The sequence below is a fragment of the Oryx dammah genome, unplaced genomic scaffold (genome assembly GCF_014754425.2).
Source record: "Oryx dammah isolate SB20612 unplaced genomic scaffold, SCBI_Odam_1.1 HiC_scaffold_29, whole genome shotgun sequence".
Taxonomy (NCBI): domain Eukaryota; kingdom Metazoa; phylum Chordata; class Mammalia; order Artiodactyla; family Bovidae; genus Oryx; species Oryx dammah.
In genome coordinates, this window is record NW_024070213.1 from 6644311 (window position 1) to 6666937 (window position 22627).

At 55.4% G+C, this 22627-nt stretch overlaps 1 long non-coding RNA gene across 1 annotated transcript; it reads left to right on the plus strand.

The window, feature by feature from the left end:
- Window positions 1-11878: 11878 nt before the first annotated feature.
- On the plus strand, window positions 11879-16618 carry LOC120857573. Its single transcript, XR_005719698.1, has 2 exons — window positions 11879-12071; window positions 16233-16618. It is a non-coding gene; the product is annotated as an uncharacterized LOC120857573 (long non-coding RNA).
- The last annotated feature ends 6009 nt before the right edge of the window (window positions 16619-22627 follow it).

Consider the following 22627-nt stretch of genomic DNA (forward strand, 5'->3'; position numbering starts at 1 on the left):
GCAGAGGGGCCTGGAACTGAGCTCCTGGAGGGCAGGCTTGAGTGGACGCTGAGTGCGTGGAGAAGAGGAGGGAGGAGACGCCTTCGGAGGTAGCCTGGGGCTGGGTGGCCGCCGACTTCTCTTGAACCCCAGCTCCAGCTCCGAGCAGCCACGTCCACCTGAGCCCCGGCTTCAGTGACAATCAGGACATCGGGCGCTGCTCGGAGAGGACAGATGGGGAACTCCCTGCTCTGCAGAGGCTCAGCGGGTGTGTGTTTCCTTCTCTCAGCCTTCAGGAAAAACCGGCTGCCACTGTGCAGTGCGGCTGGGGGGGCTGTTAAATGAGGGGCGGGCCTCCCTGGCGGTGGGGACCCCCTCTTTGGTTCCCCCACAGGGAGGACCTGGGAGTGGGGACAAGGCGAACGGAGACGAGTGTGTGTGTGTGTGTATGTGTGTGTGTGCGCTGGGCCCAGGAGGGGCCTTGAGAGGGGCCACCCTTCCTTAATCAGCGAGGAAGATGCCCGAGGGGAGGTGCTGAGGCGCCACAGTGAGCCCACCTGAAGGGGAGCCTTAGAGCAGAAGGGTGGGTGGCAGCCATCCTGAGGGCGGGCCCCGGGGCCTAGAGCCGGTAGGAGAAGCCCCTGGCAGCCCCTGACGGCAGCCGCAGGCACTGTCTCCTGCTGCCCGGATGGTATCCCGAGCCCCCGCACAGACGGTGGGCAGACGTGTGCCAGGGCCTCAGCTACTGGCCCTCTCTCTGCCTGACCCGCCCGGCTCCGACCCAGGGTTTCCTGCCAACTCTAGGTCACAGCCCCGCCACCCTCTTTGGCACCTCTGGGCGTCTGAAACCTCTCAGTACAGCCCACACCCTCAGCCTCCATGGCCTGTCCAGGGTAGTGGCTTTGAAACGGTCCATTCAGCTCCTTTGGGCCGCTTTGGGCAGCTTTCAGCCTCCAGCCCTCCTTCGGCTCCTGTTCCTCGCAGCACTTAAAAACAAGCATTCCTGGAAACCAAGCCCAGGAACACAAAGTGGGTGTGAGAAGTGCTTTCCCCTCCTGGGGAATGATTTCCAAAGGATTCTGCAAAGCAGAGTTTCCATGGGAACCCTTGCTGGTTACACTGGAAGCCTTGCAGGGGCTGGGGTCTCCTTCACAGCAAGCGGCAGGACACTGGTGTGGGGGCCCGGACCTCGGTGTGGGGGGCCCGGACCTGGGGGTGGGGGGGGGGACCTGGGGGGGGGGGCGGGACCGCGGGGGGGGGGGCGGGCCCTGGGTGGGGGGGCGGGACCTCGGTGTGGGGGGCAGGACCTTGGTGTGGGGGCTGCAACCAGGCACAGCTGTTGCCTTTTAGCCACCAGCCCTCACTCACCTGAAATCAAGCTACAGGCAAATCTGCCTTCCCCCACCCTCCTACATTCTAATTTAAAGGCCACACTCCATTCCAAGGATGCCTCTGGGATTTCCAGGATGGATTTTTATGTCGTTCACTAGTTTTCTTGGCAGACCGCTCAGCAGGGAGGGGTGGGCTGTGGCCTTGGTCCAGTTAGGCTGACAGCAGTCTCTCTCCAGCCCGCCAGGGGATATCTTTTGCCCGCCTGAGGGGCTTCCCCAGTCAGAACCCAGACTCTGAGAGCTGGGGACATTGGTGGGAGGCACTGAGACGCCTTCCTTCCCAGGGTGCCTCCCTTGACCTACATTCAGAATTGTGGCCTCTGAGCCTTGATGGCACATGGGTTAGCCCTCTTTGGTTATGTGCTCAGTCCTGTCTGGCTCTTTTGCGACCCCATGGACTGTAGTCCACCAAGCTCCTCCTCTGTCCAAGGGATTTTTCCAGGCAAGAATACTAGAACGGGTTGCCATTTCCTCCTCCGGGGGGGGGGGGTCTTCCCAACCCAGGAATCGAACCTGAACCTCTGGTGGTTCCTGCACTGGTAGGCGGATTCTTTTAGCACTGAGCCACCTGGGAAGCCCAAGGTTAGCGTGGGTCAGGCTAGCCATCCCGACTGTCTGCACTTGGTGCCAGAGGGTATTTTGTATGAGTGTATCTCCGCAGGGGACACAGGCATATCCTACAGTGAAACACTTAATACTCCCGCAAAGTGAAATTCTCTTTGTTGTTCTTGCCACCTCCCAAACCTCCAACCCCATCCCCTCCCTGGAAGTAACCGCTGGGTCATTTGGTCATATTCTCTTCTTCCAGGGTGTGTTTATGGCGTCCACATGCACAGGTGCGTACATACAAACATAAAACATATAGCGCTTGTGTGGGATTCCCAGAAGCTGAAACGGAATCAGCTGTAGGTGGTGTTTGCTCCTGCTTTGTGCAGCCCCACGTGGCAGGGATCTGTCCTATGTGGCACGTAGGAACTGCCAGCCTCTTTAATTACAGCGAAGGGGTCTGCAGGACTGATGGATCCTAATTCAATCAGACCCCGATTAATGCCCTTTCCAGTTGTTTATGATTTTCCAATCTCACAGGAGGTATTGCAGGAAACACCCTCAGACGTATCTGCAAAACTTTCTCCACGGGAAATGTTGGGAAGAAATTGCTGGGTCCCAGGGCGTGGACACTAACTGTTTTAACAGACACTGCCAAATCGCCATGCGTGGAGATTGTCCTGACTTCTACTGCTCAGGCTCTTTATCTACAATATCTCGTTTAATCCTGAAAACATGCCAAAAAGGGAGGGGGCTTGTCTCCCCATTTTACAGAAGCAGAAGCTAGGATTCAGAGCAGCTGCCTGGCTAAAGGTCACTTAGTGCAGAAGGGCAGGGCTGGGCTGGCTCCAGCTGTGTGCAGGGGAGTGGGCAGCAGGGGAGGCAGAAAAGAGCCAAGGAGGGACTTTGGCCCCCAGGGCTGGGCAGGGGGTGCCCATGAAGGGACAAATTTCCTTAAGAATATTGCTCAAAATTGTGGGGATACAGGGGTCCTTCTGTCCCTTCCTGCTCTATTTCCTTGGGGAAATGAAGGCAGGTCAGTATGGGGAGAAGCCGGGCCTGCCTAGCAGCCAGTACCCAATGTGGGGCCTGGTTTTCAGGTAGCCTGCATGCTTGGATCCCAAACCTCCCCTGGAAATTTCCAGGCACAGCCTGCCTGGAGGTATGAGCCGCCTCTTGGAAGCCTTATAATCTGGGGTAATGCTGCTGTAATTGGCATTGTTTTGCACTTGCAATCCTCTCGTTACCTGAAAACTCACTCACAGTGGCTATATCTGGAGAAGGTTTAATTTTAGCACTTTGTGGATCTCAAGAGGCTGAGGAGCCCAGGTTTTTTCCTCCGTCATCCCCTCACCCCCATCCCAATTCCCTAGTGTATGCTACATTCCGGCAGATCTCTGTACCTGGCTCCCCACCAAGGTCCCCCCACCTCACCCCGGCTGATCTGGGAACTGCTTTTCTCCCCAGTTCCCCCTCTCTCCCTCCCTCAAGCCCACCTGTAGAGTCTCCACCCCCTTCTCTTTCCAGCCCATCCCAGTCTCTGCCATCAAATTGATCTTCCTATAGCACGGATCTGAATGTGTCCCTCCCCTCTCAAAAACTTAACATTTATGGTCAATTCATTTCAATAAACAGGCTAAGATAATTCAACAGGAAGAACAGCTTTTTCAATTAACAGTGCTGGGAGAAATGGACATCCACATGAGAAAGGATGAAGTTGGAGCCCTGCCTCACAACCTGGAAAAACCTCATAGTGCCTTCCGCTGTCCACAGGTGGGGGGCTTGACCCCTCAGCTCTTACGACTCCTTCATTCCTTCAACATTTGTCCAGCTCTGACTATGTGCCAGGCCCCGTCCTGGGGCTGGAATAAGAGACAGACAGTTCTGTCCTCATAGAGTCCACCAGCCTCCTTTCTGACCAGCTCCCACTGGCCCAAAGTCACCCCAAGTCCTTTCCATGCTTCAATCACAGCTGCTGCTACCCTTAGTGCCAAACTCCCCACCTCTGATCCTGAGCTGGAGTTCCTGCTCAAATGCCACCTCTTCCAGGAAGCCTTCAGGAACACTCCCTCCCCTGCCAAGCAGTTTCTTCATCTCTGACTGCTCTGACCTCCTTGCACTGAATCAGTTCACACACAACCCCAGGAGGCTTGAGCTTCCTGAATATGGCAAATCCCTTGCTGGGCTCAATCCCTGGGTTGGGAAGATCCCCTGGAGAAGGGAAAGGCTACCCACTCCAGTATTCTGGCCTGGAGAATTCCATGGACAGTCCATGGGGTTGCAAAGAGTTGGACCCAACTAAGTGACTTTCACTTTACTTGTCTCTCTTTCTGTCTGACTCAAGAGCCTAAGAGCAATTTGTTTAAAGAATAAATGCAAATTTTTCTCTGCTGGTGATTTAGAGCTGGCTCTTCTTTAAAAAAAAAAATTGTTTATTTTTTTTGGCCGTGCTGGGTCCTCACTGCAGGCTTTCCTCTAGTTGCAGGGAGCAGGGGCAGCTATCCAGCTGTGGCCCCCGGGCTTCTCATTCTGCTGTTGGGGAGCGTGGCTTCTGGAGCCGGTAGGCTGCCGTAGTGTGTGGCCTCTGACCTGTGGAGCACAGGCTGAGCTGCCTCGCAGCATGTAGGAACTTCCCAGACCAGGGACGGAAACTGCCTCCCATTAAGCCGCCACGGAAGCCCTAGGGCTGGTTCCTGCTGGAAAAGGGAGAACAATTTTTTCCCCTACAATGTCCAGCACCTGTAATTAGTACGTGACCCATGTTACATACGTGAAAACTGGGAAAGACAGGTAGCTGCCTCCATACCCAGGAAGGGCAGGGCAATGGAAGTGCAGCTGTTGGAAAAGCACCCCACTTTTGTCTGATGGAAAGAGGCAATCTCCGAGTTGGGCTGCTGCAGGCGAAGCCTGGACACATCAGATGGGCCAGCAGTGGCCTCTCACCCCACCTCCCGACCGTGGAGGCTGTCAGGAGCTCCAATCAATCGATGATGCTGGTGTGGGCCTGTGGAGCGCACAGCAGGGGCCATGAGCCCTGGTAGGGTGGTTCTGATAATTTCTCCCAGAAGGCTCTATCACCGCCAGGGGATGCCTCGGCCGGCTCAGCGATGGCCTTCCTCCATTGCCTCGAGTCTAGGCCAGACAGCTCTGACCACGCGGGGCCCGGGACCCTCCAAGCAGTGGGCAGGGACCGAGCCCAGTGGGGAGAGAAGGGTGGGAACGCTAGTGTCTGGGTTTGCTCACAGCCACCCTCTTAGTGTCTGGGTGGGTAAGAAAGACTCTGGGGGCTCAGGCCTTTCAAGACCCCCTACTCTGGCTTCCTGGGAATGAGTCAGGATCCAGCCTCAAATGCCCCTCACTTGCTCCAGCAGCCCCACAGTCTCCCGCTTCCTATGGGCAGGGGTTGCTTTGTGTGTGGGGGGCGGGGCAAGATTGCTTCTGGCTCCCCGGGTCTGTTAGGACAAGTCTGTGCAGTTGAGTCCCCAGGGGAAGGAGACTCTGGAGACAGGTGACCAGGTCCAGAAATAAAACTGGTAACCGTGGTGATGCAAAGCAAGCCCCGAGCTCCCCCACCTCAGCCTGTACTGTGGGTCGTCCCAGCCTCCCTGGATCAGGTGAGGACGCTTGCAGGGGCTGAGGAGTTGACCCCAGGTTGGTCTGGGCCCTCGGCCAGCACTCATACCCGACGTCTCAGTGCTTCAGGATGCTGGTGCCTTCTCCCTGGGTTCGAGCCCAGAGTGGGAGATGAAAGAGAGCTTTACGATGCTCCATCCTAAAACTGCCCTGCAGGCACACACGTTCACACACTCCTCCCTGGGACCTGGTCCGGCTCTACCCTCACCCCTCTGCCCCAGCCTGCCCTGCCTTGTCCACTTTCCTGCTCATGTTCCCATCTTTCTGTAGTAGGGTCCTTCTGGGGTCTTTCTCTCTCTCTTCCTTAGAGTATTTATTTATTTATTTGGCTACATCAGGTCTTAGTTGCGGCATGCAGGGTCTTTGATCTTCGTTGCAGTATGCGGGATCTTTAGCTGCAGCATGTGGGATCTTGTTCCCTGATCAGGGATTGAACCTTGGCCCCCCTGCACTGGGGGCATGGAGTTTTAGCCACTGGACCCCCAGGGAAGTCCTCTGGGGTCTCTCTTAACCTCCAGGCCCTGGCACATGCAGTTCCCTCAACCCAACAGATGTTCCTGAAACACCTACTGAATTCTTGCCTGGAGCTAGGCACTGGGCTTCCCTGATCGCTCAGAAGGTAAAGAATCTGCCTGCAATGTGGGAGACCCAAGTTCAATCCCTGGGCTCGGAAGATCTCCTGGAGAAGGGAATGGCAACCTACTCCAGTATTCTTGCCTGGAGAATCCCATGGGCAGAGAAGCCTGGCGGGCTGCAGTCCATGGAGTCACAAAGAGTTGGACACGACTGAGTGGCAAACATTTTCACTTTTCTTTCAGGCACTGTTCCCATTTTATAGATGAGGAAACTGAGCATCAGAGAGCTGTAGCAACTTGCCCAAAGCCAGACAGCTGGCACACGGTGCCGCTGAGTTCAAGCCCCCAGAAGTAGCTTCAGAGCCTGTGATCGCAACCTTTTTGCTCAGTTGCCTTGGATAGTAGGCTGAATAATGGCTCCCCCTAAAATGTCCACTTCTGAATCCCTGGAATCCATGAATATTAACATGGAAAAGACTTTGTGCTTGTGATTAAGGATTTTCAAATGGTGAGATTATCCTGGATTATTACACTCACAAGTGTCTTTATAAGAGAGATGCAGAAGGGGCTTACAGATAGAAGGCAGAAGGCAATGTGATGACGGAAGGAGAGACAGAGATTTAGCTATGTTACCTTCCTGGCTTCGAAGATGGATGTAGGTGCCATGAGCCAAGAAATGCAGCCCTAGAAGCTGGAAAGGGCAATAAAATAGATTCTCTTCAAAGCCTCTGAAAGGGGCATGGCCCTGCAGACGCCTTGGTTTCAGCCTACTGAAGCCGATTTTGGATTTCTGGATTCCAGAAGTATAAGAGGAGAAGTATATACTGCTTTGAGCCACCAAGTTTGGGGCAATTGGTTATGGCAACCGTAGGAGTTGGATGCCCTTTTCCTCCTGGAAGAGCCGATTCAGCCTCCCAGGCCTCCAGTCGGGAGCTCACACCAGCTCTGTGTTCCCTGTGATGACTCCTCACGGCTTTGATCCTGGAGGTTGCTGCAGCCACAGCCTCTCTGCTCACCCCAGCCTGAGCCTCTCCTCTCACTCCCAGCACTGACCTTGCCAGGGTGGCATCATCCTCCAGTTGCCCAAGGACAGGCCCCAGCTCTAGGGCATGGCAGAGGAAGAAACTGAGGCTCATAGAAGGTCAGTGCATGCCTGAGGTCACACAGCTGGCAAGGGGCAAAGCCAGATTTGAATTTGGGCCTGTCTGATAACAGAACTGGTGCTTCCAACAACTCCTCACCCAGTGGACACTCAGTAAATGCCCCTGAATGAGTGACAAGGCAGGCAGACAGTGGAACTCCAGGGAAAACACATTACGGGAAGAGCTATGAGATTCTGAGCAAACTAAGGAAGGCTTCCTGGAAGAGGTGCCCTTGAAGGATGAGGGTGCTCCAGGCAGAGAATATCATGAGCAAAGTCTGAAGACGGAAGGAGTGATATAGCAGAAAGGGTGAAGTGCTGAGAGGAACCTGGAGAAACGACTCCAGGCCCAGGTCGTGAAGGGCCTTGGGTATCAGGCTGAAGCCTGAGGAGCCCACAGAGGTTGGGGAACAGGAGGGCAAAATCCCCCACATTGCTCTTTAGGTGACTTTGTTTGACTGAGTGACTTTGCGGAGGGTGGCCTGTTCCATTTGGAGGCTGCTAAGATGGGTAAAAGCTTTGGGGTTGGGATTGAGACCAAGGAGATACAGATTGGGACAGGGAACCAGACTCGAGAGCCACTTTGTGGAGCGGGGGAGGGGGCCAGTGAGACCTGGTGGCCTACCGGTTGATTGATTGCATGCCCTCATTCAGTGGACAGAGGCTCGTGTCAGTAAACAGAAGCAGGGACAGTGCGACTGTGAGCCGCTCAGTTGTGTCTGACTCTGGGCGGCCCCATGGACTGTAGCCCGCCAGGCTCCTCTGTCCATGGGATTCTCCAAGCAAGAATACAGGAGTGGGTTGCCGTTTCCTTCTCCAGGGATCTTCCCGACCCAGGGATTGAACCCAGGTCTCCTGCATCGCAGGCAGAATAAGACCAGAGCAGCAATGCGGGGAGAAATCCCGGTGGCCACCAGGGGTAGGTGTTCCAAAGGCAGCCGACACAAGGGCTCAGGAGACAGGTTGAGGCTGAAGACGGATGATGGGGAGAAACTGGGAAGGCTGGGGTGGCCACGGCGGCAGGAGGAATGAAGCAATCCGAGAAGGTGTGCTCAGAGGGTGACCAGGGCACCCACGATGAAGGACTCACAAGAAACTGACTCTTCTCCTCCTCGCCTGCTGCCCCTGGATGCCAACCCAGCACTCTTCTGGGTCCCTGTGGAGTGGGACCTTTCCTGGTGGGCTCCACTTTGATAGCAAATTCCAAGCCAATAAGAGCAAATAAATGAGGGGTGATTACTGACAATAGGAGAGGGTACGCCACGGGGTGCCTCCAAACAGGAGCTCCTCCAGTACGTTTTAAGTGCTCTATAGGTCATTAACTACTTGACAGAGACAGCCTGACACTTAAAGCAAAGGACTCTGCACCTCTGCCAGGGAAAAATCAATCAGAAATGAAGACAGAGCCTCACTGGCGTTAAGATGCACAGGGTGGGCAGACGGAGTTCGATTTACACATAATTTTAAGGTCCTCTCCATTGTGTGAAGTGAGGTCATGGGTATTTGAGGCCATTTATAAATCCCAAACTGAAGTTTGGAAATATTTAACCTCCCCTTGCCTTTTTGGGGGGTTGATGTTAATGAAATATTTCAAAGATGGAAAAGTACTGAGACAGGCTTAATCTAAAGGCCACCACTTGATTCTGTCAAGGAAAACTATACAGCTATGACTGAAGCTTTTAAATGTTACTTGTTTTTTAAAATGTTTTGTTTGTTTCTTTGTTTCTCCTTGCTGCCTTTTCACATTGTATCTTCCAGCCCCACTCAGGGAGACCTGAAGGCTGACCACCCACCCCTGTCTAAGATATCACTCCTTCCTCTGAAATCCAAGAGTAATTACTGCCTCTTTAATTAACTTGGCGATTAATCACCACCTGCTTGGGAAACAGCTTTTATTGTCCTTGTCCGTCTTGCATGTGGGATGCGGGTGGTTGGGGGGGGGAGGCGGTGGGAACCAAGCAGGCAGGAGAAGGGAAGGCAGGCTGGGCTCTCCTCAGGGTCCCAGGCTGGGCAGGGTCTGCGAGAAGGAAAGGCTTACTCTTCAGGGGATCAGTTCCCTCCTGGCTCTGTTTAGGCAGCTGCCAGGCATCAGGAACTGAGATAAGCCGAGATAAGCCCCAAAAGAACAGTGGGTAGCTAGGAAGGTAGTCTACCCCGGGCCACCTCAGGGTCCCTGCTCTTGCTGTTCCCGTCTGACCAGAATGGTCCTTCCTCATTGGGCCTTGCAGGTTGAATTGTGTCCCCTCAAAAGATAGGTTTGAAACCCTAACCTCCAGTACCTGTGACTGTAACCTGATTTGGAAATAGGGTCTTTGCGGATGTGATGACGTTAAGGTGAGGTCATACTGGATTAGAGTAGGCCCTGAAGCCAATGACTGGCATCCTTACAAGAAAGCCATATGAAGACAGAGACTCAGGGAGAACTCGCTGTGCCTACCAAGCTGGCTCCTCTGCAAACCTGAACCTGGCTGCTGAGGGTCTCAGCGTTTATCTGATCGATTAACCCTCCCCCACCCTAGTGGCCCAGTGGTAAAGAATCTGCCTGTCAATGCAGGAGACACAGGAGATGCGGGTTCAATCCCTGGGTTGGGAAGATCCTCTGGAGGAGGAAATGGCAACCCACTCCAGTATTCTTGCCTGAGAAATCCCATGGACAGAGGAGCCTGGAGGGCTACAGTCAGTGGGGTCGCAAAGAGTCGGACAAGACTGAGCACACACACGTGGTAATTCTGACCCTAGCACACCCAACTCCAGGAACAGCTCCTACATCCTCCATTGTCAGGGGAAGCCCTCCCCCCACCCCAGATCAGAGACCACCCCGCAATCAAAATGGCTGTCTTGGGAAACGGGGTGCTCCCAAGCATTGCCCTTCCCCCAGAAGAGCATGCCTGCTCAAGTCAGTTTGCTTAATGAGAACCCCTGTGCCCCCCCCCAAGAAAATCCTCCTACATGGCCCCAAACCCTCAGAAGTGGGCAAGGTACCCACAAGGTACCCCTGGATTGAGCAGAGTGCTTTTATTCCCCTGTGGTCAGGGAGGGGGAGGGGACAGCAGGCAACCAGGATTTTAACACGAAGGCGCAGCTGTCTCATTCATACTGCCAAGCGCAGCAGCACGGTGTAATCGGTTCACACAAACGGTTCTTCTAACCCATCTTCGGCTCTAACCTAACATTCTATTTTGACAGATGGGAAACTGAGGCCTGGACACTTCACAGGGGTTCGCTGGGTAGGGATCTGAAGTCCACTGATGTAAGCACATCCCAAGTGACAGCGTTTCTCAGCGCCTCAGTCTCCCCATTCTTGTTGTTTTAGTCCCTAAAGTGAAAGTGAAAGTGAAGTCGCTCAGCCGTGTCCGACTCTTTGCAACCCCATGGTCTGTAGCCCACCAGGCTCCTCCTTCCATGGGATTTTCCAGGCAAGAGTACTGGAGTGGGTTGCCATTTCCTTCTCCAGGGGATCTTCCCAACCCAGGGATCGAACCTGGTTCTCCCTCATTCCAGGCAGACGCTTTAACCTCTGAGCCACCAGGGAAGCAGGGAGATGTCCCTAAGCCGTGTCCAGGTTCCTCTGTCCATGGGATTCTCCAAGCAAGAATACTGGAATGGGTTGCCGTTTCCTTCTCCAGGGGGTCATCTTGAACCAGGGATCGAACCCTGATCTCCTGCCTTGCAGGCAGATTCTTTACCAACTGAGCTACAAGGGAAGCCCAAGTTGGGGGCTAGCAGAGGATGGTTTCGATCCATCGACCTCTGGGTTATGGGCCCAGCATGCTTCCACTGCGCCACGTTGCTCTCCCTCCCACTCTAGAAGAATATTAATACCCTCTTCTAAGGGATGTTCCTAGCCTTAAAAATAGCTCTAGAAACCTATATGTACATTTTCCATGAACTCAATCAATAAACACGTTTTGAGCACCTCTCAGTACCAGGTCCTGGGGATACAGTGGGAGCATCACAAACTCGGTGTCCTAACTTCAAGGTGCTACCGATTTGGTCAGTTCAGTCTCTCAGTCGAGTCCGACTCTTTGCGACCCCATGGACTGCAGCACGCCAGGCCTCCCTGTCCATCGCCAACTCCCGGAGCTTGCTCAAACTCATGTCCATCGAGTCGGTGATGCCATCCAACCGCCTCATCCTCTGTCGTCCCCTTCTCCGGCCTTCAATATTTCCCAGCATCAAGATCTTTTCCAGTGAGTCAGTTCTTCGCATCAAGTGGCCTATTTGGTAGAAAAGGACAAAGAAGAGCATTACCTTCGAGGTAGTGAAGTGTTAACGACAGAGTGTGCAGAAGCAGTGAGGAAAAGGCTACAGATCTCAGGAGGACCCAAAAGAGTAGTGGCGGCTACATGAAAAAAAAAAAAAAGTCAAAGAATGGATCCTGTAACCCTCTACTCTTCTTTGCCTTAACCAATCAGGCGTCAGCATCGCCGGGCCGGCAGACCAATCAGAAGCCGGAACAGGAGCTCTAGTCGCCGACAGAGGCTTCCCCGGGGAGTGTGGCCAGAGCCCGGGTGCCCCGCCCCACCCCGCCCGCCCCCGCCCCCAGGGCGGCGGGCCCCGCCCAGACCCCGCCCAAGGCCCGCCCCGCCGCGGCCAGCAGCGCCAGCCCCGGAGTCCCCTGGCCAGCGGCCGGCTGCTGGGGCCGAGTATTGTCTTAAACGCCGAAAAAAGAAGAAAGGCGGGAGGGTGGGGAACTGCCAAGTGACCGGGAGAGGATTTATAACATGTTCTTTCACCGTCGACAATATTGCACAATGTATAAAAGAGACGGTATCGCCTGGACAGGAGCGTGAGGGCGCGGGCAAGGTAAGCCGCCCCCGGCCGGCTGGTCTGGGCGTGGAGGGTGCCAGGAGGAGATCCGGGCGCACCTCCTACGCTGAGCCGCTGTCTTTCGCGGGGGTCTGCGTGCCGGTCCGCGCTCTGGAGGGTCTAGTGCGCCTTGAGCAGTGTGGACGCGGCCCCAAGAGCTGCGGTGTCTCCGAGGCGGGGTGGACGCGGCCCCCTGAGCTGAGACGCATCCAGTGACGTGGGGGGACTCCTCAGGCGGTGTAGACGGGCGCAGGGGAGCCGGCTGAGGCGCCCCCGCCCCGAAATCCCGAGGTCGTCGAGACTGATCCCTAAGACTGGGGTTGACGGTCCTCCTAACTCGTGGCGAGTGAGACTGGAGACTCGGACTATGACTGAGCCAGCGACCCGGGGGCAGGTGAGGCCGTGTGGACACGCGCCGCAGAACCACGAGCAGGTGTAGACGCAGGCGGGTGGCAGACGCAGAAAGTTTGCCGGAGCGTGCGGCACCGGTGGCGCGGAGGGAGGGTCCGCGCGGGCGGGGGCCTCCCCCCACCTTCGTCACCGCCGTGGGTCTCAGCCGCTTCCCCTGGCCCGAGGCGCCCGAACCCCGGACCCCAGCGCCAGGAGTGACTGAACCGAGCCGTAGAGGAAAACCAGAAATTGATTTCCAGCCTCTCGGGCACACTTGCTCTGTCTGCGCTGGGGCTTGGGGCATCTGCATGTCACCTGGGAGGAATCTGAGGGGCAGAGGTCGGCCTGGTGTCCAGACACGCGCTGGTCATCAGCCGAGGGGACGCAAACCCGTCTGGTCCAAGCCCGGAGCCCTGCCTCTTCTCTTCCTCCACTCCTGCCTCAGGGAGGAGAAAGAGTGCCGGGCTGCTGGTGCTGGGGTGCAGAGGAAACCTGGGGGTGGGGTGTAGGGAGGCCCTGGATCTGCCTCCCACTGCCTCCTGGGGGCTCTGGGTGGCCCCACAGGTTCAGGCAAGGGAATGAATGGAGGAAGGAAGGCAGTGGTGAGAGGCAGAGTATTGGGCAGGTGATGAGTGCTCACCTGCCTTGACCCCAGGGGAACGCTGTCTGGTGCAGATCAAGTGGGGCAGGGTATCCATATGACACTCCTCTGGAGGAGGAGAAGACACCCAACCTCAGTCTCTGCCACCAGGGAAGAGCAGAAGGGGCCCCAGAGGCTGGAGAAGATGCCGGTCAGTCCAGGGTTGCTCTTGGGAGTAGTTCTGTCTCATCTCCCACTACTCTCTGTGCCTTCCCCACCCCACCCCCCATTCTGACTCCTACACCTTCCTAGTCTGTGATTCTGCCTACCATAGGTCCTTTGCACATGTTGTTTACTTTTTTTTTTTTTGATCAACAAGTAGTCATCAAACATCTACTATGTCCCAAGCACAGGCAACTCAGTGGCAAACAGGACAGACCTCTGACCTCTTGGGGACTTCCAGACTAGTGCAGGGAAACAGATGGTGAACAAGAATCAGGAAAGGAATGGGGACAGGAGGCAATCTTGAGTGGCCATCAGGAAAGGCTCCTCTGCAGAGGTGACAGTGAGTCAGAAGGGGTAATGCCTCATCATCAGTCACCTCCTCCAAGAAGCCTTCCTTGATCTCCCCTGACACTTCCCCTATGATGCTCTCTCATAGCCTGGGAACCCCTCCCTCCAGGGACATTTTTATGGCATTACTGGGTTAATGTTTGACTCCTCCCATCAGTTGTAAGTGCCAGGAGGGCAGGACCTGAGTCTCAGGGTGCTTGTAGGCAAATCGAATAAGGGATGAGTAGAATTTTCCCAGAAAAAACGGGAACTGCTCAGCCAGATCAGGCACCCAGATGGCAGAAATTTTTCTTTCCCCTTCCCTGGCCTGGGTCCTGGGCTCCACACCCCATTTGCTGTCCACGGAAACAAATGAAAAGAAACCAGCAGGCTCAGTGAAGAAGAGGGCAGGGAGAGGCCTGGCACGGATGGCCCGCTGAAGTGCCAAGGCTGGCCCTCGGGAAGCGAAGGGACTCTGGGGTGGGGCGGTGGGGAGGCCTGGGGACAGGTGAGTGTCTTTTTCTGAGCTCAGACCAGCCTACGCCTCATTTTTGTGTCCCAGCTCTGGGAGGCTTGGTTTCCTTCAAATCCCACTCTGGGAGAAGGGGGGGTCGGTAGGGTCCCCTGGAAGGCCGGGGTGCAGGAACACATTGCCTGCCCTCCTCCCCCACATCTTGGACAGACAGGACCCAGAGTCAGGCCTCTGGGCCACAGACAGCAACCCAGGTAATCTGCGGTTCATTTAAACTCCGGGCTGGAAAGGAGGAATCAGGCTTAGAGGGCCAACTCTTACTTTCATTTTTTAGTTTCTGTCCTCAGTGAATTTCTCCCTCCGGGGCTCCGTCAGACCTGTGCGCCTGGCAGCTTTCCGGTGGAGATTACCGCTCTCACAGGCGCCTGACAAAGCTTTTAGCACCCCCACCCCCACCCTCCCCACTTCAGGGGACGGAGTGGCCTCTGCGCAGCTAGACAGTGTCTGCGTGCTTTACTGAGGCTCCGGCAGGGATGCAATGAAAACGGGCTCCCCACCCCCACCCCCAGCCCTCCTGACGGGAGTCACTTTAAAAAATTAATTTGCAGTGATTTAATCCCTTCTGTTCTGTGGGGATCACCAGCATCTTAAAGATGTATTTAAATCAGATCACTGTTCCCCGTTAAACCCTCACTGCCTCCCCCGCCCAGCAGAGAGAGCACTGGATTTGGAGTCAGTGGTTCACTGCCAAGTTCTGCTAATGAGTGGGCTGTGTGACCTTGGGCAAATTACTTAACCTCTCTGCGCCTCCATTGGCTCTGGAAACTGAGGTTAATGATAATCCTTCCCTCACAGGGTGTCGCGAGGATTAAATTAGATAATGTTCAGGGAAGAGCCACGCAGTGCCAGGCCTGTGTTTTCCATTCTCCCAATACTAGCTGTCCCTCTAATGAGCCTGGTGACCTTGAGCAGGCCACTCAGCCGCTCCTGGCCTTCGATTTCTGCATCTGAAAAGCTCAGGGGTTGCCCTAGGAGAGGATGCCACGGAGCCCCCCACCTCCAGCCCTGAGCCCCCACCCGACTCCTCCTGCCCTCTGCCAGACCCCCCACCCCCACTCCCAGCCCTCACCACCCCCTTCCTCATTATCCAGGCTCTCAGTTCTAATTGGAGAGGGTCCCCCTCCCCAGCTGCCTCTCCTCCTGGCTCCCTGTGAAGTCGCAGAGCTGGGACCCCAGGGGCCTGCAGTTCCTGGCTCTTTTTCAGGAGCAATTAGCCACAAGCCTTGGAGGTGGCCTCAGTGGGCGTGTGGCCAGGCCACTGGAAGCTGGGACTCTGCTCCGTCTGTGGCCTGCAGGGCTCCCCCAGGCGCTGGGGTCCCCATTGCCGGTGGCGGGGAGGCAGAGTCCTCGGCAAAGCCATTTCCGTGTCTGTACTTTATGACTCCTTGAAGCCCCGAGTCTGAGTGTAAATTAGTTCTACCCTGTGCTTTTGTTGGCAACTGTCTGTTCCTTGGAAGCGAGGGGCTTTGTCAGGAAGAACAAAGCTGTTTGGTGTTTTTCTGATTTGGGGGAAGCGAGCTCCTGGGGGAGGGCTCATCGCTTCTCAGTGTCAGGCGAGAGTCCTTGGATCTCAGACTCCTCGGTTTTGTTTGGGGTTTTAACTCCTATGGCTTCAGAGTCACATATGTGTGTGTGTGTGTGTTGGCTGAGGGATTTTTTCCCCTCCTTTTTGGCTTGCAGAGTGTATTCCGTGGAAGCTAATTCCAGGGACTGAACTTTTCAAATCACTGCTTCAACAGCTTTTAGAAATCTGGACCTAGTTACGCCTGTCATCCATGTGTAAAGATTTAGAAAAAAAATTCCAAACCCGAGGGTGGGCACTTGCTGGAGACCTGAGGTCAGAGCTGAAATGTCGAATGCCTCTTGGGATGGGAGGGGGCTGGAGGGGAACGCGGTCTGCTCGGTGCCAGACATCTGGATATTTCGAAAACATCTGGGTGGCTGGATTTTTCAGGTTTCTGCCTGACATTTAATATCACAAACACTGAAGCTGCCTCCAGTCCCCATGTCCCCCGCGCACCCACAACCGCATCCCAAACACACACCCAGCCCCTTCCCTCCCCTTCCTGACGGTAAGAAACATCCATTCTTTCCAATTCCCCAGCGTTTCCCCCCTACCGGAAATCTGATGGGCTTATGACATCATGGCTGGCTGCTGAGCGATGAAGTGGATGCCACAAAGAAATCCGACATATCAGATGGATTCTGTAATCAGTTTCCCTCCGGCTGTAGTAACAGGCGCGAAGTCAGGAGGATCTGAGCTTTGTTTAAAAAACAAAAAATACAACTAAGACTTAACCTGTATTCAATACTTTTTTTTTTTTTTCAAAAGCGAACAGACCATTTGGACATCATCCTATTTGAATAGAAATGCTGGTTTTTATGAAATGAAAGTGGCTAATAAACCAGACCTGAAACTGCCTGGGAACGCATGTTCCATCTCTGTTGAGTTTTTGTGTGTCCTTATTCACTAATAAAGGAGGAACTGGAGACGTTTTTTCTCTCTTCGTTATTCAAATGGGATAGCGTTTTTATTTTTTTGGAAGCCAATAAAATTCACTGGGTAAATTGCTGGTTTATGTTTTTCCAGGAATCCATTTTTATGGAGTGACCTTGGACCTGACCCGGTCTGCAAACATTGTCTTTCCCTCTGCTGGTTTTTCTGGCTGTGAAACTGTTAAGTGGATGCAGTTATGCCTGCTTTTCAGACTCCTCTGTGCAGGGAAGGGCTGGGACCTGGTGGGCCAGGTCAGTTCGCGGGATGAAAAAACCTCTGTGAAAGGATAGAGCAGGGGAAGAGACAGTAAAGGGGGCTGTGATGTGAGCCCCAGAGTAGACTGGCAGGGGGAGCCCACTGTCCTCCCCGTCCTCCCAAAGGGGAGTGAGGGACCTCAGAAAGAGCTCCTGACTGAGGCAGCTCGCCCAAATGCAGGCTCGGGCTAGAGGAAGCTCTGGCTTCCAGATGCTGTGCCTGCCAGGCCCCCAGTGTGGGCACATGGGTCTCATGGACCCGGGTGGGAGTCTCAGCTCCTCCGTGGACAAGCTGTGGGGCCCTTGACCTTGCAGCCCTGTGAGTGGGCATAAGGACCCCACCTTGCCTGCTGGAAGGAGCGTGATGCTGTACGCTGCCCACGATGCCTGGCCGCTTCTCAGAGCTAGGAGAGGCTGGGGGAGATTCTGGAGTTGAGTCCACTCTGCCGGCCACGACCCGTGTGATGACCTTGACCTGTGTGATGTTCTCTGTGCCTTGGTTTCCTCGTCTGTCAAACCACCATAATAGCAAGACAGACCTCATGCCTGGGGCAGCTGAAAGAACCAACGTAGCATGTGCTCACCAAGCCTTCGCTCTCACAGGAGATGTGCCTTGAGCCCAGCAGGCAGGGTGCTGGCTGGGACTGTGGGGCCTGGGATGGGGAGGGGTATGTCAGGCTGAGCACAGGTAGAGGACAATCGAGGACTGAATAGAGCCCTGCTCCCCTCTCGGCACAGAACTCTCCATGGCTCCCCACTGCCCAAAGGGAACAAAGTTCCTCCCTCATCCGGGTCCGGGCCCCTCACACGTGGGCCTCCTGCGCTGTTCCCGTCCCTTGTTTGCTGTCCTCTCAGCTGAAGCACGCTGTCTTCTCTGGACTCAGTACTAAAGGGTAGGTCACGTTTTCCAGCCCCTTCCATCACTTTATTCTGCGTTCTTTGTCTGGATGAATTCATTTGATCCTCACACCAACCCATGCAAGGTTATCATTCCAGTTTTAGAGGCAAAGACGGAAGCTTCAGGGGTTAAGTTAAGCCCCAGGGGTTGGGCTCCCGCACCATCCACTGAACCCCCACCCCACTGGCCCCAGTGAGCCTTCCTCCTCCTGTTTCCCACCTCATCCCGAAAGCCAGAGCACCTGCCTTCTCAGGATGCCTGTCCCACCTCCACCTGCTGAGACTCTCAAGTGTACCACCTTGGCCAACAGATCCCAGCTCACCCTCCAGCCTTGTCGTCAGATGAACGCTGGGGGGCCCCGTGTGCCCTGGGGTCCTTGTCCTCCTCTCCTGCAGGCCAGGAGCTGGGCTGTGGCCAGCCTCAGGTCCCTCTTGAGGCCCTCACTGTGTGCAAGACGTGGGGACTCCTGGGTCACACCCAGCCTGACCTCTCTCCCCAACTCCAGGCCTGTCCTGCCAACGCCTTTTCCCGCCACATCTCCATGTGGATGGCCAGGGTTCAGCTTCACTCAGCAGGTCACAACCCGAGCTCTTGAAATTCATGCCTAACGCCTTCCCGTCTCAGGTAATGGCACCCTCATTTTCTACCCACTTCCCCAGGCCACAAACCTTGGGATTGTCTTTCACGCCACTCTTTTTCATAATCTTGAGCTCTCTCCACCCCACCCCCACTCTCATTCACCATCAGCAAATATCGTTGGTTGTATTTTCAAAATATCCCAGCAGTTCGACCCCTTCTCCACCTGCACTGCCCACCCACATGAGGGCAGCAGCCTCCTTGCGGCTCTCCTGCTTCCCACTCCGTCCCTGGAATCCATTCCTCATGAAGCAGCCAGAGTGATCCTATTAGAACTTAGACCCTGCCCTCCTCTGCCCAGAACCCAGCAATGGCTCCCAGCTCACTGAGGGTCAAAGTGGAGTCCTGCCCGGGGCCCCTGCTTGGGCCCTTGCTGACCTGAGCCCCTGCCACCCCCATCTCTCTCACTGTTGTTGTTAGTCACTCAGTCATGTCTGACTCTTTGCAACAGTCCGAAAGCATCAATTCTTCGGGACTCAGCCTTCTTATTGGTCCAGCTTTCACATCTGTACTTGACTACTGATCTTCTTGCTGTTCTTCCACGTGTATTCCCACCTAAGGACCTCTGCACTTGCTGTTCCTTCTCCCCAGTATCTACTTTTGGTTCTTAACACCACGCCCTCTTTTCCTTCAGAGATCAGATCCAATGTCCCCTTCTCAGAGAGAATCTCCCCTGACGACCCTTCCCCATCCTCCGCCCACTCTCTTGTCCTTTCTCCGCTCTGTTGCTCCTCTGTTCCCACTTGCCCTGATGCCACACGTGTGTGTATCTGTCACTAGGACGTGACCTGCACAGGGCAGAGCCCCCTGCCCCATCTTCTCACTGCCCTTTCCCTGACGTTTGTTAAACGTCTCTGGAATGAAAAGCCAGATGGATGGATTCCACGCCGGGACAGCGAATATTGAACACCTGGTCTGTTCCAAGTGCTGTGCTTGGTGTTGATGTGATGTACGTGAACAAGACCTCCTGGCCCACTCACAGGGCTCTAGTCTGCAGGCAGAGCACCAAGCAAGAAATCACAAAGCAGGTGGAAGGGGATGGCATCCGGGAACGAGCTCAGAGGGGAAATTGGTCCAGCTGGTTAGAGGGAGCTTCCCGAAGGAGGGTTAACCTGGAACATGAAGAGGATTTGGGCAGGGAGGAGGGCTAGGTGGATACGTGGGCAGTGTGCTCCAAAGGCTAAAGATGGGCCTGCTGGGCAGGTGACCGCTGATTAAAAGTCAGTAGGCCCAGGTGGGTAAGAGAGAAGGGCAGGTTTTCCAGGTTGGGGTTACCAGGTGGGGAAAGGCTCCAAGGTGGCCGTGTGTGTGGGCAGCGCGGCTGGTGGGGGTGAACAGGGGAAGGTCTTAAGTGCTGCCTCGAGAGGTGTTAGGAGGAGTAGCGGGGCCTGGGCTGGAACCTCGGCTCTCCCCCTCCAATGGTATGATCCTGGACGCATCACTTCCCCTTCCTTCAGCTCAGCTTTCCCATCCGTGGACTCCTGACTCTGTGCCTTTTCTGCTGCATGTCCAGCCTCACAGAGACGGTGACTTAAGCCTGGAAGGAGGGATCCGGAGTAGAGAGGAGAATGCCTAGAAGAGCATGATGAGCAGGGGGAACGGAATGTGCAAAGACATGGAGCCCCGCTCCCAGGTGCCTTTGTCCAGTTGCTCCCAGGCAGGGAAGACAATGAGGGGGCAGGCTGGCTCTCCCCAAGGGGGACAGCAGTGCCCAGTTCTGCAGCTGAGGGGCCACCCAGCTTTGGCCTCACCCTTGGCTCACAGGCCTGAGACAGGTCTAGGAAGCTGGAGAAGCCAAGGTTCAGAGCAGGGAGGTGACTGACAGTCACACGACCACAGGGCTAGTGAATGGCAGACAGAGGACTTGAATCCAGACCCACCTGGCCCTTCACCCTGCTGTCCCTTTCCAAGACTGAGTCACATCCTGTGGGCGGGCCAGGTCTGGGGGATCCAGGCCACACAGGTGAGAGCCTACTCATGCCAGGCTCCAAGCCTGAGTCCCACACCCCCCATGGTGGGGCTGCTCTGCTCAAGGCCACTTCCTCTTTTGGGGAAGGTGCCTCAGGCCTTTGGAAACCCTCTGAGCCTCTCCCCTTGGCTGACACTTCTCTGAAGACTCTGGAAGCTCCCAGAATGTTCCAGGATTATTGACTCCCTGGAGCCTCCCAACCACCCCTCTCACAGAGGTTGGTGTTGTTTAGTCACTAAGTCATGTCTGACTCTTGTGATCCTATGGACTGTAGCCCACCAGGCTCCTCTGTCCATGGGATTTCCCAGGAAAGAATCCTGGAATGGGTTGCTGTTTCCTTCTCCAGGGGATCTTCCCATCCCAGGGATAGAACCCGCATCTCTTGCATCTTCTGCATTGGCAGGCAGATTCTTTACCACTGAGCCACCTGGGAAGTCCATCCTCATTTTACAGCTCAGGAAACTGAGGCTTGGAGAGGCAAGTTACCCAAGGGAGGCACACTGGTTAACTGGGGACGTCCAGCTGCGTTCACTCTTTGAATGCTGCTTTGGGGACAGGAAGGCCTGGCTCCCTGTACAGCTGAGAGCTGGTGCTGGGGGAGTTTCAAGGAGCTAATTACAGCCTACACGGAGAACTTTCTTCCAGATGTGCCCAAGATGGAATCTTTGCAGGAGTTTCAACAACCTCTGCATGTGGAGGGAGAGGAGATTAAAGTCAAAAAGGGCTGTTAGATTGAGCAGTCCAAGTTTGTTTGACCTTTCCAAGCCTCAGTTTCCTTATCTGTGAAATGGGAATATTAATACCTAGCTGTCAGAGACATTCCTTGTCAAAGAGCCAACAGAAGGTGCCCACTAAGTGCCACTATCCCCCTCCTGGGGCTCCCAAGCTTCCCCTATAACAGCCAAGCTTGGAGGGTAAAGTGGGAAAGGGGCCCCTCCAACAGCCCTGACTCTGGGGAGCAGCCCTCTAGACCCTACCGCCTCCCAGACATGGGAAGCTGGTGGGTGGCTCAGGCTGGGGTCCCCAGACATCTGCCTACTGGTTGCATCTGTCAGTAGGGCCATGGGTTACCCTGAGTAACGGGGAGGCCCCACAATGCCTTGTTTTGGCTCCACAGCACAGTTTGTGGGAATCTTAGTTCCCCAGCCAGGGATTGAACCTGGGCCCCCTGCAGTGAAAGCTCAGAGTCTTAACCAATGGACCTCCAGGGATTCCCCTCAACAATGACTTTTCGAAAAGCACAGCTTTGTGGGCAGGTGCCGACCTCTTGCCACCGCTGACTCGGTCCTCCAGGAGACAGAACTCACGTTTCACCTGTGTAATAACCTCACTGCGTCCCACCCAGGCCTGCCCTCCAGAGCTTCCTGGCTCCCTGGTTAGGAAATGGCTCAATGCCAGGACCCAGACAGCGGGGCGACTCTCACACCAATGGGCTCCATCTTGGTGCTCCAGCCAGTTGGCATGTATAGAGCACCTCCTCTGTGCTACAAACTGTCCTGACCTTGGCTCAAATAATTCTTGAGGTGGGCCGGCCTGAGATCTCATGTTGCTTGAGAGAAAACCAAGGTATGGGGAGAAGCAGGAGCTTGGCTCAGAAGCCTCAGAGTCGGGTTCTGCCCCTGGGTGTGAGTGCTCTTTGCATCCTGTGTCCCCTAGGGGAAGGGGATGGCCGTGGAGGAAGCTCTGGTCTCTCGGCCCCGGGGTGGGATGGGCTCGGGCTGTGCAGGAGGGCGGATCTGGGTCCTGATTCTGCCCCCATGTCTTTGCACGTTGTATTCCCCCTGCTCACTATGTTCTTCCTGACAGGCGCCTCCCTCCCCTGGGTCTCTCTAGGCTTAATCTCAACCCTCTTCTGTGTAGCAGGGCAGTGCACCCTCGGATCCAGCGGCTGCTTTTCAAATCCTGCCCTGCCCCCCACTGAACTTGGAAGGGAGAAGCGTGGTGCAGGGAATGGCATGGGCAGAGGCCAGAGGTTGTGAGCCCTGCCTTTGCAAGCCACATCAGCGGGGAGGGTGGAGCCGGCAGAGTGGGGAGGCCTAGGCTGGGCTGCCTTGTCTCCACTCTGGGGCTGGGCCTAGGCTGGCCTCTGTGCCCGGCCTGCCCTTTTCCTCCTCCTCATGTTGAAGTCTTTGTGCCTTTAAGCCCCTGCTCATTGGCGTTCCCGTCCATCTCTTCCTGAGCCACACCCCCTCAACACCCTCCTTCCCCACCTATACCCCCCACCCCCACCCCTCAGCATTTTCCT